Source organism: Microtus oregoni, unplaced genomic scaffold, assembly GCF_018167655.1.
Source record: "Microtus oregoni isolate MIOR12 unplaced genomic scaffold, Mior012 000050F_002, whole genome shotgun sequence".
In the NCBI taxonomy this organism is placed as follows: domain Eukaryota; kingdom Metazoa; phylum Chordata; class Mammalia; order Rodentia; family Cricetidae; genus Microtus; species Microtus oregoni.
Window position 1 is genome coordinate 1,440,364 of NW_024543226.1, and position 12,638 is coordinate 1,453,001.

Below are 12,638 nucleotides of genomic sequence, written 5' to 3' on the forward strand. Positions count from 1 at the left end.
GGGGAGGTGATGTTAGGGGATCAGGAAGAGGGTGAAGGAGTCGGAGTCGTGAGGGAAATGGAAAACAGAGAGGGTAATGGAATACTTGTGACAAGAAAGGAGAAAAGAGTGTTAGCTAGAGGTAGGAAGGGAACCAGACAGACAGGGACAGGGAGAAAGGGGAAGGCTGGAGGGAGGGAAACAGGTGAAAACCAAGTATATATGTGTGAAGATGTTGTGATGACACCCAGTGCTTTATATACTTAGCTGAAAAACAATTTAAAAGAAGTGAAAGAGACACAACTAACAAAATTTTAATTATGCCCTATTCGTATGATTTAAGTAACAATATTGTTTTTATCATCAAGTAATTAAAATAATAAAGAATCTACAATCCAGGAGGTCAAGTCGTGCTCCAAATTTTCAGTGCAGATGTAAGGTTTGGGTTTTAGTTTGGTTTGTTTTTTGTTTTGTGGGTGTTTTGTTGTTGTCATTGTTGCTGCTGCTGCTGTTGTTGTGATGTATTATAGACATACAACAGTCCAAACTCATGCAGCTTTGGGGAAGAACCCTGTGACCTTCTGCAGATGGCAACTTTCCTTTAAAGAAATGGATTCTGACTTGTCAGTGGGCCTTAATGGAAACTGAATATCAAATCACGGATCACCACAATATAACCTGAATTGCCCATAGTGAACTGAATGCTGCATGACCTAGTATGCTGTATGAAAATAGGGCTTCACCAGGCCCATAAAGTAAAAGTTATATGAGAAGTTTGTTCAAATGTTCACGGTTCTCCCTCCTTCTGCTCCTCATTGGGACCTTGGGAGCTCAGTCCAGTGCTCCAGTGTGGGTCTCTGTCTCTATCTCCATCCATCACCAGATGAAGGTTCTATGATGATATGCAAGATATTCGTCAGTATTGCTATAGGCTAGGGTCATTTCCGGTTCCCTATCCTCAGCTGCCCAAGGAACTAACTGGGGACCTCGGCTTGGGCTCCTGGGAGCCACTCTAGGTTCAAGTCTCTTGCCAACCCTAAGGTGGCTCCCTTAACTAAGAATTGTGCTTCCATGCTCCCCTATCCTACCTTCCTTTATCCCAATCTTCCTTTTTCCCCAAGTTCCCCCCATCCTCCCCTTCTCCCTTTTCTCTCCCCATCTCCCCTTACCCCCATCCCACCCCACCCCCAAGATCCCAATTTTCTCCCCGGCAATTTTGTCTACTTTCCATAGCCAAGAGGATAAGAAGTCGGGACCACGAGGGGTGCACCCACCCACTGAGACAGTGGGGCTGATCTATTGAGAGCTCACCAAGGCCAGCTGGACTGTGACTGAAAAAGCATGGGTTAAAACTGGACTCTCTGAACATGGCAAACAATGAGGGCTGATAAGAAGCCAAGGACAATGGCACGGGGTTTTGATCCTACGCAATGTGCTGGCTTTGTGGGAGCCTAGCCAGTTTGGATGTTCACCTTCCTAGATATGGACAGAGGGGGGAGGACCTAGGACTTACCACAGGGCAGGGAACCCTGACTGCTCTTTGGACTGGAGAGGGAGGGGGAGAGGAGTGAGAGGAGGGAGAGAAGGATGGGAGGAGGGGGAGGGAAATGGGAGGCTGGGAGGAGGTGGAAACTTGTTTTTTTTTCTTCCTTTTCTCAATAAAAAAAATGGGAAAAAAAACAAATGTTCACGGTTCTCACTTCTAGTTAATTCATTATACCATCTTTCCTAACCTGTACCTGGCCTCATGGAGATTTCCCTACAATTGACTGACTGAGGAAAAATAAAGTCTTGTCTAGGTTACAAATGGGTGTGCATCATCTTCAAGTACCCCTCATAGCTGTAAGACCTGTACATGATGATCCTGTGATGGTTAGGGTTCATTGTCAGCTTGACAGAATCTAGACTCACTTGGAAAGGCATCTCAGTGAGTGAGTGTCTGGATGCAGTTGTCCAGTGAGCGTGTCTGTGTGTGTAGGAGTGGTATCTTGATTATGTTAATTGAAGTGAGAAGACATGCCTATTGTGGGTGGTAGCATTCCCTAATCACAAGGTTCCTGAACTGAATAAAAAAGAGAAAGCTAGCTCAACACTGGTATCCATTAATCCACTGTTCTGAAGTCTCGACTGTGAATGCGATGTTAGCAGTTCTCTCAAGTTCCTGCTGCTGCCATGTCTTTGACATGATAGACTGCTACTTGGAACCGCAACCCAAATAAAGCCTTTCTCCCATGAGTTGCTTTTGTCAGAGCATTTCTATCACTGCAACAGGAAAGGAAAATTAGACAGGTCCATTCTTGAACAATCTCTAAGGGGAGCTGTGAAGTTAAGTTGTGCTCATGGTTGTTTCTTTTTCTCAGAAAGAAAAATTATGGCCAATACAAGCTATTACCAGTGCTCTCTGGTACCCTCTAGAATTTGACAATAATACCTTATTGCTGAAGATACCACATTTTTGAGTCATAGAACATGGAGAAATCAATCTGGTACTCAACTAAAGGCTTCATCGCTGCTCATTAGCTTCATAGTGCTCATAGCTGCCATGACCACTATGGGGAGGGGGAGAGCAATTATCAGCCCTACTCAGATGTGAATCCTGTGGCCTGCAATAATGACTGACCCTACACACAATATCCCCATTATTATAATGGGGCATGAACGTTAATGGAAGTTAACTAACCACTTTCTGATGAATCTAAGGTTTGCTCCGTGAAATGAAACCCATTTCTGGCATTAACGGGGCAAGAACTTGTGGCTATATAGGTCATACCATAGGAGAGAACTTAATACTGTTATTCTGCTAACTGACATGCTATTAAAACAACTCCTAATTACTTATTGCTATGCATATAGATTAGAACATTTCTCGCCCTCATCAGAGAAACTTCTTGCAGTAAATGGCAACTAACATTAAGTGGTCAACATGCCAAAAATTAGAGACTGTGCCATGCTCAGCCCTAAAAATGGGACATCTATGTAACACTCCTCACCCTAAGGCTCAGGGATCATTGCAGAAGAGGGGGAAGAAAGATTGTAAAAGTCAGAGGTGTTGAATAACTTCAATGGAACAGTACTTTCAGGCTACAACAAGGCGCTGTACATGTAAACTCATAACTATGGTGATAACATGTGAAAGGCCTATGCAAGCTCAAGGAAGACAAATGTCAGCATGAGGGTAGTGTGGCCATGAAATCTCACCACTGCCTGGGGAGCTATTAGCATTTGATAGCCGCTAAGTGAAGGAGAGTCACTTTTCTTCAATGTGAGCAAGGCCCCAATTCTTCCAGTTAATTTAGCAATACAAATTGTACTTGATAGGTTTGAAAAAAGAAGAAAACCTGAAGTTGGGTAGATAGGGAGGTAAGGGGGAAGAGGGTGGATCTGGAAAGAGTTGGGCAAGTAGGGGTGACTATTATCAAGATATGATTATGAAATTCTCAAAGTATTAATAAAAATATTTAAATAAGTAATAAAATGTTTTTTAAAAGAGAGAAAAGGAAAATGTCCATGTGATATATTGTGTTACAATTTATGTGTTTCCATCTATTTTGCTGAGTGGTAGGAACTTCAAAGAAATACAGTTGGAAAACTGATAGCTAAGAATTCTGGGGACATATATGCACATAGGCCTTTCTCAGTGGACTAGAGAGATACGAAGGTATTTGTGACCCATGTGAACATTCATGAAAGGGTGACCACAGCAGAGAAAGGCCTTAATCAGTGGACATTCTGATCTGTTCAGTTGGTACCAATCAGCCTCTTTCTACAGCTCTCTTATGTGTTTTGCAATAAGCTTATTCACAGAACTGCCACTGTGGTAAATATGGGCTCAGCAACACAGGATTATATTCCCAAAGACCGACCTGCTATAGCCACTACTGATTGTCCAATCCCTATGTACTGATAATGAGTCCAATATATGGCTCCTTCCCTCAGAATAACCAGCCAGATACCAGGTGACAGGCTTATTACATTGAACTATAGCCATCATTCTGAAAGAGCATGTATTTTTATTCTTACTAGAGCAGATGCTCACTCTGCATATGAATTTGTCTTCCCTAGTTTCAATGCTCCTGCAAAGCAATCATCTGCAGACTTGCAAAATTCCTCGTGCATCATTATAGTATCCAACATAACATTGCTTCTAATCCGGGAACTCACTGTACAGCAGATGAGGAATAGCAACAGGCTCATGCTCGTAGGATTCATTAGTCTCATGCCAAAGTGGGATGGCTTTTTGAGGATTCAGTTATAGTACAAACTGGGTGGCATTTCCTTACAGGTAATTCCATATGAGAGTAATATTATCCAAGGAGCTGAATGTGCTGCAAATCAGTATCAAATTTATGGTGCTGCTTTTCTAATAACCGGATTTCATGGGTCCTGGAATCAAGGAGCGAGAGCTCTATCATCTCTATTGCTCTGCTAGTAAATTTTTGTTTTTTAAATGCTATATCCTGCTTTCAGCAGCAAACTTAACAGTGACTCCGGTGAACTGGACATTATAACTGCACCTACAACTTCGGCCTCCTGACGCCTCTCACTCAATAAGACTTGTGATACCACCTTGTGTTGTTGATCCTTATTCATAAGGCATTGGCTGAAAAACTATAGTAATCTAATCCATGGAGGATTAAAGGCTCATACCCATCAAGAATGAACCATTGTCAGTTGAGGTACTTACCAAGGGCAGAGAGAGAGTAAAGAATAGGTAAAATAGTTACAGAACCCGGCAATAACCACAACTAGTTGCAGGAATGAGGGCCATGATTCTTGTGTGTGGCTCTTCCTTATTATAACGGTATAGAGAGCAAATATGTTTGATTCCATCCCTCCTTTATTATTTTTATTGTACAGCATGAGATTTATTAACTTTATATCCTGCTGTTTAGGTTACAGGATAGCAAAGGGAAGTGTAAACATCACCCAAGGACTTTGTATACACTGGAAAAAGCCTCAGTGCATTTTCAGTGGTGCAGAGAATATTTGCATTATATTAAAGAAACAAATCACTCTAGTGGTATTTTATTTATATTTTAACAAATAATATTAAGTGCCTGTCCACAGTCAAAACATCCACTTTATTTGAGCTGGAAAACTCATTAAATGAAAAAAAAAACAGTTAAATATATGAGACTAATGAATCCCATGAGCATGAGCCTGTTGCTATTCCTCATCTGCTGTACAGTGAGTTCCCTGATTAGAAGCAATGTTATGTTGGATACTATAATGATGCACGAGGAATTTTGCAAGTCTGCAGATGATTGCTTTGCAGGAGCATTGAAACTAGGGAAGACAAATTCATTTATATATATATATATATAGGCTTTTTTTCTTTCCCATACATAGAAGATTCAATTTTTCAACCAAAAATACAGTTCTCAAAAGAATTGGTTTGGACAAAATTAGTCTACTTATTTAAAATAGTATTTTTCTCTCATCTACAGTTTCAATATTGATATTTCATGGACCTGTGAGTAGATTTTAACATTTACTTTTGTTGTGTCCTACTATAGTTCAAAAATATAATGCAAAGTTCCACCTGTAGGTTTTAAGTAGTTTTGTCATAAAGTATTGCAATTATATATTTATATATTATATGGTATAAATTAAGTATCATTGTTATGTTTTATATTATTAGTATATTTATTTCTTGTGCATTGGTGTTTTGTCTGCATGTATGTCTGTGTGAGGGTGTCGAATATGCTGTTATTGAAATTACAAACAATTGTGGTTTTGTCATGTGGATGCTTGGAACCAAACCAAAGTCCTCTGGAAGAGAAATCAATGCTTTCAACTGCTGAGCCATCTCTCCAGCCTCCAATATATTTTTACTTTATGATTTGTTATTGTTATTAATCTCTTTATGATACTTAATCAATAATATATTATACACATAATATATGTGGCATATATTTATATGTTATATATATATATGTGCAAATACATGTAGGATTGATGCTGTTTATGGCTTTAATAATCCACTGGTATCTTACAAAAAGGTCCTCTGCAGATTGATAGGTGGCCACTGCCATATGATTTCTATTTAGCTGCTTATTTCCCCACTTCTGTGCATTTATTCCTATGAAACATGTGTTAGTCATATTAAACTCTATTATAGTTTCTGCATAGCTAAGTGGTTAGACCTGACAATGCATTGGAGTAGCCAAGTATCCTCTGAGATTTTAAATAATGACTTATTTTATACTGACAAGTTTCTGCGACCAAAACCCAAAAGTAAATTACTAATTTCTTTCTGAAATATGTGATCTTAACTCAAAGTGTGAGTGTTCAGCTCCAAAGTAAGTAAAAGTCCAGAAAGAATAAAATCAGGAAAAGTAAAATAAAACTGGTTTTATGACAGTTAAAAATGTGCCCCCCAAGCAAAGTATCTCTGTATAAGTCCTCAAATAATTACACACACTTTGAAATTTTTATGCAAATTTTAGTTTACAGATAAGTTTTTGTGTATTGTGGTGAAAGCAGTGTCTCAGAGAGTAGGTTCTTAAGGTTTGTGGACTCAAATTCCTGGAATTATGAAAAACAGAATTTTTATTGCTTCCATCCTTTATATGTCTGGATTGTCAGTCACCTAGGAGAATCTTGAAATGTAAAAATTGGTATAAGCCATTTGATTGCCTAACTAAATAGCTCATTATTTCATTTTCCTTTCATAGGCACAGACTGTTCAGTCAGAATGTTATTTTTGTATTTTTTTATTTTCACACCTAGCTCTAATAGGATAAAAGGGTAGATTATTGAATCTACTCTGAAAAGAAGGGAGAATATAGATATGATAAAATAAAAAGATAGATTGTTGAATCTACTTTAAAAAACAACTGCCAGTTTTAAATGTTTTACATTGGATTGGACTTTTGCATCTTGTATATAAATTTTGTATATTAATATAAATTTGAGATTAATTTTGTTAAAACATACTGTATATACATTTCTACTCTTGTTCATGGTATTGTACCTATATAACTCATCTAACAATGTAATACAAATTTCTAGTCTTTGAAAATTATTACCCAATTGTTTAGGATAAGAAGAAAATATAGATTAGTAGTTAGTCACGAAGTATAATCGAACTTGTAGTCACATTAGGTATGTTTTCAAGGTCAAACAAAGGTATATTTTAGATAGGTCATCTTCAAACACTTCAGAGATCTACTAAATATGGCTTTTAAGATGTTTTAATAACCTAGATTCTTTTTTGGCAATGAGACTTGTCTATTCCTGGCAGCACCAATCTACTTCAGAGAAGATAATGGGCATTGAAGAAATTCCACATGGAGTTTACTTTCTTTGTGTTGAAAGTAAACCACTGGGAAAGAAAATGGCCTTGCCTCAACTGCTGACAGTATGCTATCCGAATTGGACAAGCAGAACACAAAAGAAAGTGACTGACTGGCAAACATTGTCAAGACAAATTCAGATAAAATATTCCATATCTATTCGATCTTGGTGAGTCCCAAGTCTTGTACCTAATTTACTTTCTATCATAACTTGATTTCTGTGTCAGGTAAACAAGAAAAACTATAATATATTTAATATTCAACTCCATAAGAGACCCAAGAAGGAAATGAGTAAGCAGAAAGTGTGAGCAAGTGACTTCCAAAAAATGTGAGAAATCACAGAAACAGCTGATTGCCTGGACAGTCACCCAAAATTCCTCTACAATGTTTCAGGACATCTATCTTCAGACTACAGGCCTGGCATACTCGATAGACTATTCTGTGAAGCATGATATTCTGAAGGGCTGTTCCTCCTTGTCTTGACAATATTTGGCAGTCAGTCACTTTCTTTGGTGTTCTGCTTGTCCAATTCAGAATGATAGTGTTCAGCTCCCTTGTTCCCCTTAAAATATTTTAGAATTTTATTTTGTTTTTGTGTAGCAGATCAGAAAAACAAAGCATCCAAGCCACTAGAGAGTTTACCTCTATGAAATCTTCAGACTGAAAAGAGAGCAAGTTCCTGTCTCATTCCGCTTTATAAACCTCTCCAGTGCTGGGATTAAAGGCATGCACCACCACTGCCTGACCTGTAGGGCTGGCTAGTGTGTTTGTTTTGCATTCTGTTCTTCAGGCAAGCTTTCTTTATTAAAATACAAATGAACTATCACTACATTTGTGTATGTGGATATGAGTAGAGACACATGCATTCCGACCATATACATGTAATGGTACAGCTATGATCTTGGCCTTGGTCAGAGAAATTTCTTTACAGTGTGGGAGATGTTCAATGCAGAGCCCAACCCTTTGCCCGCCGGCCCCCCAGCCCCTCAACCCTTAGGCCCACCATTGCACTCATGACCTCAGCATCTGTGGTTACCTGCCGACCACTGGGTCCATCAACAACCTATCATGGATAGGGAGGGAGCTCATGAGCCCTTCCCACCTTGAGGAGCTTTGGGTAATTAATGGCTGCTTGGAAAGAAGAAATTATTTTTTTTTTCAGTAAGTATTTTTTTCAGGAATGTAGTCACTGGTAATTGCTTGCCCTCAAGTAATTAACAACACATGCTCATGTAACTACCTAATTTAACTCAGCGGGTTACTAGAAAACAACAATAATAAAATAAAGACATGAGAGTTAGAGGGGGACTCATTGAAGAGAAGGGGTTCCGCAGCAGTAGGAAGGAGATGAGAGGGGGTAACGAGGAGAGGAAGTAACCAAAATACATTAGATTACATGCAAGTGTGAAATTGTTTAAAAGTAAAAAATAAATTTTAAAAAAGGTATAACCATGCCAGGCAGTGGTAGCCCACGCCTTTAATCCCAGCACTTGGGAGGCAGAGGCAAGCGGATCTCTGTGAGTTCGAGGCCAACCTGATCTACAGGAGCTAGTTCCAGGACAGGCTCCAAAGCTACAGAGAAACCCTATCTTGGAAAACAAAACGTCTAGCCACAACAAGATATAACTATTTATGAATAGACATTTTTACTGATCACCAGATGCTGTCAAGGGCACTAATGGAATGTATACTGAGGTATTTCTGAGTCTTAGACATATAATACCTCAATGTTAAAACATATTTTTTTGAGGGCCAGAGAAATGACTCAGCAGATAGAGGTGCTTGCCACCAAGCCTGTTGACCGGAGTTAGATCCCTTAGACCCGCATGGTAGAAGGAGAGAACCAGTTCCCACGAATTATCTTCTTACCTCCACATTCATGCCACCACACACACACATACTTTTTAAACTTGTGATTTTGAATGTCTGGTAAGAATTAAACAATTTTTCATAGAAATGCTAACATGTTAAAGCTAAAAGCCACTTAGCAATTTCTTTTTTCCAGATATATAAGATTTTTTTAAATGACCTTTTAGATTAGCATAAAAGATAATGGTTTTTGTTGTGGCATTTTCATATGTAAGCTTCATATCTCCTCCTCCACCAGCCTCCCTACACTTCCCCACCAAAACTAAAATTGTTTCTTATGTATTTGGCTGTGAGTGAGGGGTGGGTGTGCATACCACAGCACTTGTGCGGAAATCAGAAGACAAGTTCTCGCCTTCCATCTTTACATGGCTTCCAGGGACTGCACACAGATGGTGTTAATCCCAAAGAATGGAGGAGAAAGACTAGCAACTCAAATCATCATGCCCAAATTAATTAAAGTAAGTTTCGTATTTATGTACATAGGCTGCCTCCCCCAAAGGCAGGGTTTGAGAGATCAGCATTGGATGTGTGGAAGACAAGGCTTTGATAGCTCAGGGGTTGAAGGTTTTCAGATTGGGGATTTGGTGCACAAAATAGGCAGGGTGACAGGGGTAGAACATATGCATAACAACTTAGTGCGGATGACCTCCTAAAACAAAGACATGGTCGCAAAGTGGGCATAACAAGATGATCACAGCAAGGTAGTCATAGGTGGTCATATAACCTTTGAAACAGAGGGAGGGTTGCAAGGGGTTATAAAAAACTTTCGAAACAAAGACATGCTTCTGTTCCTGTGACAGGCAGTACAAAACTATTTGTAGTTAAGGTTGCTTACAGATGGGGCATAGTCCAACCCTTGAGAAACAGAGGTTTAATGATAAACAGGAATGAACCTAGTTTCTTTACTATAAGATGGCTTTCAAGCTTAAGATGGAGGCAAGCTGGTTCTTCAATTGCCCTTATGTTCTTCTAAAAGAAGACACCCAAGTGTTGACAGAGATTTCTGTCCTGCCCGGTCCTGCAGCTGTTCAGTCCCAAAGAAACACACGGAGGTCTACATTAATTATAAACTGGTTGGCCTATTAGCTCAGGCTTCTTGTTAATTAATTCTTTTATTTATTTATTTATTTATTTATTTATTTATTTATTAATTAAGGATTTCTGCCTCCTCCCCGCAACCGCTTCCCATTTCCCTCCCCCTCCCCTGATCAAGTCCCCCTCCCTCATCTGCTCGAAGAGCAATCAGGGTTCCCTGACCTTACATCTTAAATTAGCCCAGGCATTCTCATCTTGTATCTTCTGAGTTTTGGTGACAACTGCAAAACTGGTTTTTTCCTCTTCCCAGAATTCTCCTGTTCTTGTCACCCTGCCTCTACTTCCTGCCTGGTTGCCCTGCCTATACTTCCTGCCTGGCTACTGGACAATCAGCATTTTATTAAAGCAATACAAAAACATTGTCTCACAGCACCAAAGAGCTCCTTTTCTCTCCCCCCACCTCTTTTTTTGTCCTGTCTTTCCCCAGTGCATCAAGAAAAAGTTGTATGAGGACTTAGTGAGAAGGCAGCCTTGAAGAAAGCCCTCCCTAGAAACTGCTGACATCTTGATTTCAGACTTCCCAACTTCCAAAAATTAATTTCTGTTGTTTAAACTAACAGTTCATTATACGTTGCTTTAGTAACCTGAACAGATAAATTCAAAAACATTATGCTAGGTGAAATCAGCTGATCACAGGACAAATGTATGACCCCACTTACATGAAGTTCCTGCAGTTAGTCAAATTCATAAAAAAAAAGAAAAGAAAAGAAAAGAAAAGAGAAATATTCAAATCCTTCCTCCACAACTCCAGGTTATCCAGCCCTTTCTTTGAGGGGAAAATTTAATTCACATGATTCCCTTAAGAAGTCCTTCTTGTCCAGGAAGGAGGGTTGCATTTTCATCTTTTTTTTTACGATTTATTTATTTATTTATTATGTATACAGTGTTCTGTTTGTATGTATGTCAGCAGACCAGGAGAGGGCACCAGTTCTCATTACAGATGGTTGTGAGCCACCATGTGGTTGCTGGGAATTGAACTCAAAACCTCTGGAAGAGCAGCCAGTGCTCTTAACCTCTGAGCCATCTCTCCAGCCCAAGGCGGGTACTGTGTATTGGCTGGGAATCGAAGCTGGGGCATTTTCATCTTTATAAGTGATAGTAAATGTTTCCTCACATGTGCATAATCCTACAAAAGCCAATAAACCAAACCTTAAACTAAGCCCTGAAACCAAGGCTATTACTGAAACATTAAAGTAAAACCTAGGGATCTGAAACCAGCATTGAATAAAGACTCTCTTAACTCTCATGGAATGTTGTCCACTAATGTCTAAGCCCCTCCGTCACCGTTACACTTAAAACCCTTGGGACTGGTCATGGAAGCCTTAATAAATTCCATGCTTTGTGCTCTCTTTCTCTGTCTCTGTGTCTCTCTGTGTGTCTCTCTCTCTCTCACACACACACACACAATTATAAAGGAACACATGGATGCCTGTGCCATGTGGATTCTGATGCTCATTGTTAGCACAGTGCAACTCTTAACTCTAAACGTTTACACTTTGACACACTGTTTAGGCTCTAGGGAAATGCCTCTTTATATCTAAACAAAAGGCAATTGTGTCCAAATGGCATCAAGATTTGTGAATTATGTCACTTCTCATATAAAAGATAAACATTATTTCATGCTGCAGGAAACAAAAATTCAAAAGGTGAAAGATTTAAGGAAAATACTAGCTAACTTTCCAAAGCCAAAAATCTATGAACATGATGCATTTTTGCTTAATAAACTATCATTCCCTAGTAATATACAGTGTCTTTTTATTGTTTCTCTGCATTTTCCAGCTTTTCTTGCACAATCAAAATTGGTGCAATATTTGCAACATATGGAGAAAAGTTGAAGAAAATTTTGCAATATTAAACAACCTGTGTAACTCTTGATTTTAGGATCTATACATAAATCAACAGACAGACAGAAAGATAGATGATAGATAAAATTGGTAAAACTTTACCAAATTGTGTTCCCCCAGAGAGCAGATTGTGAGATGATATTTTGAGGGAATACTGAAATCAACCATTATGAGAAGGAAACAGGAATAAACTATAAGAGAAATCAAATTTCGTTGCACAGGTAGTGGAATTTCTCAGCATACTCTGTCAAGAATCCTGAAGAATGGGATAAAACCCCATAGATCCTCCAAATTGAGTCCTGGCATCATCAGTGGGACACTTTATGACAACATCAGTGGGTCACTGGATATGTGCCACCCTGCGAATAGGATCTACTCGTAAATAAGAAAACACTCTTCAGCCGAGGCTGTCCCCGAAGAGTTCTGTCAGCTACATTCTCTTTGGTGGCAACATTTCCAACAAATGAAGGGAGTTTTAAACAGTACCACACTCTTCTTCTTGTAAATTCTAGATCGCTTTGTATAAGTTCTGTGATCAGTTCCTCAAGGATCA